Below are 2,283 nucleotides of genomic sequence, written 5' to 3' on the forward strand. Positions count from 1 at the left end.
CAACTATCCAGCGAACCTTGTTGCAGGAGTATATGTTTTAGCTTGTTTGTAAGTTTTCAAAACCTATTATTGCTTGATTGCAAATAGCCATGGTTAATAGGCATGGCAAAACTGATCCGATCCGACGGATCATTACTGATCCGAAACATTCGGATAGTTATTGGATCTTGGATCAGATCCGACCCGCCCCGCTTAAATTTTTTACGGATTGGATCTGACCCGATCCGTTTTAAATATATATTTTTTTAAAAAAAAATTTACTTTTTAATATATTTTTTTTTTTAAAAAAAAAAAGAAATTTGAATCTACCCTAAATTAAATCCCAATTTCACCAAATCTCATTTTCTTCTCCTCATTTTCCCGAGAAAATCCAAATTCCTCTAACACCCAGGTGTCTCTCGTCTGATTTTAGGGTTTCTTTCCGTCAAATCAAAACGTATTATGTTTCTCTCATCATCAGTTTATTGTCTTCCTCTCACGAACCACTGCACTCCACCTCTCCCACAGGGCCACCGGCCGCGAGTCTCACTGCATCGCCATTTCAGTTCAGATTTTTCTTCTTTTCAGGTACGTATTCTTTTTTTCGCATATCTAATGTCGGGTAGTTTCTGGAATCAAAGGGTAAGCTTTTCTGCCCATTTTTTTTTATCAAGGTTATTCTTCTTGGTTTTCTTCAAAATGTGTTCGTTGTTTCTCCTTTGGCTCATGTCATGTGCTTTATTAGGTTTTTTTTTTCGTTTTCTGAATTGGGTCTGTCAATTTTTAGGGGAAGTATTACTCTGCGAAGTGCAAACGGTGTTGCTCGTTTCTTTAAGGGGAACCTAGTTGTTTTCTTCTCATTTTCGCTTCATTTGGTAACTGGTAAGCTTTTGATATTCTTCAATATTTTGAATTTTGCTATGTTAATTTCTTGCAATGCGAGATGAAAATGGGCACAGACTAGCCCCATTAATATACATAAAATCATTAATAAAGCTAGCTTTTTTTTTGGTAAATGAAAGAAAAAAAAATGTTATTCGGTAAATGTTAATATACTGTTTTTAGTAGAAATATAAGCTCTATAATTGGTGTGACCACTTTTGATCTTGTAATCCTAGCTAAAACTTTGCATATCCTTAGAAACTAATCGATACCCTTTAGGCTTTATCTATCACTATGCATGATTGCTGAATAAAATTTGACCATCTATTATTGTCCACATATTTCTCGTCAATGTTTTTTTTACAATTTGACCATTTGTCCTTGATTTCTCTAGCTGTTAGTGTAATTTAATCCATACTCCTTTCTTGTCTTCGAGTTTCCTTGCTTTGCTATTTATGGTGTTGAATTTTAAAGGTTTTTCCACTTTGTGCAGACTGATAGTGAAGTTGAGGTACAAGATCTGCTTGATAATCTTGGACTTAGAGATAAGCAACAATTTGTAAGTATTCTTAGAATTATTAAAGGAATACACTATAACTTTTCTTATAGAAGATTTTGAATATCTTATATATTCATCCATAGTGAAGTAAGTTCTGAGAAAATTTGTGTGCTGCGGTGATATAAGGATGAGAACTTGTCTATTGTTTTATTGATTATAGTTGAAATTAACAAATGGTTATGGTTGATAAAATAGGGGAAATGTTGTCCAATTTTTTATAGATGTATTTTGTCTGCATTAGTTTTTATATAATTGAGTATGATGTTAAATGTAGGTTATATGTCTGGCCAAATGAATTCTAGTTTTGGGGGTGCTGAATTTGTTACATCAGAAGAAGTAGAGTCTAGTGATAGAATAGATGAAACTCAGAGTGGAGAGACAACAAATAAGAAAAAGAGAAGATCTCCTGCATGGGATTACTTTACTTTGCAAACGATTGACAATGTATTGAAAGCAGTGTGCAATCACTGCGGGAGGCACATGGCGGCAGGAAAAAATAAGGGGACTAAGCATTTAAATCTTCATGTAGATCGATGTCCAGTGTTGAAAGAACAACGTGCAAATGCCATTGCAAGTCCTGTAGTCACCTACAATCTTGATCAAGAACTAGGAAGAAAAAAGTTAGCTCATATGATTATTCTACATGAGTACCCTTTATCGATGGTTGAACACAGTGGATTTATAGATTTTGCAAACACGATTTCTCCTATGTTTCAATTGATGTCAAGGAATACAATAAGGTCTGACATTATGAAGATACATAAGCTTGAGAAGGAAAAATGTGGAGAAATTTTGAAGAAAAATAAAAGTAGAATAGCTTTAACCACCGATATGTGGACTGCCAATCATCAAAAGAGAGGATA

At 34.1% G+C, this 2,283-nt stretch overlaps 1 long non-coding RNA gene across 1 annotated transcript; it reads left to right on the forward strand.

The window, feature by feature from the left end:
- The first annotated feature begins 322 nt into the window (after window positions 1-322).
- Window positions 323-861, forward strand: LOC133030766 (uncharacterized). Its single transcript, XR_009684300.1, has 2 exons — window positions 323-567; window positions 767-861. It is a non-coding gene; the product is annotated as an uncharacterized LOC133030766 (long non-coding RNA).
- Window positions 862-2,283: the final 1,422 nt, after the last annotated feature.

This window comes from Cannabis sativa, chromosome 9, assembly GCF_029168945.1.
Source record: "Cannabis sativa cultivar Pink pepper isolate KNU-18-1 chromosome 9, ASM2916894v1, whole genome shotgun sequence".
NCBI lineage: Eukaryota > Viridiplantae > Streptophyta > Magnoliopsida > Rosales > Cannabaceae > Cannabis > Cannabis sativa.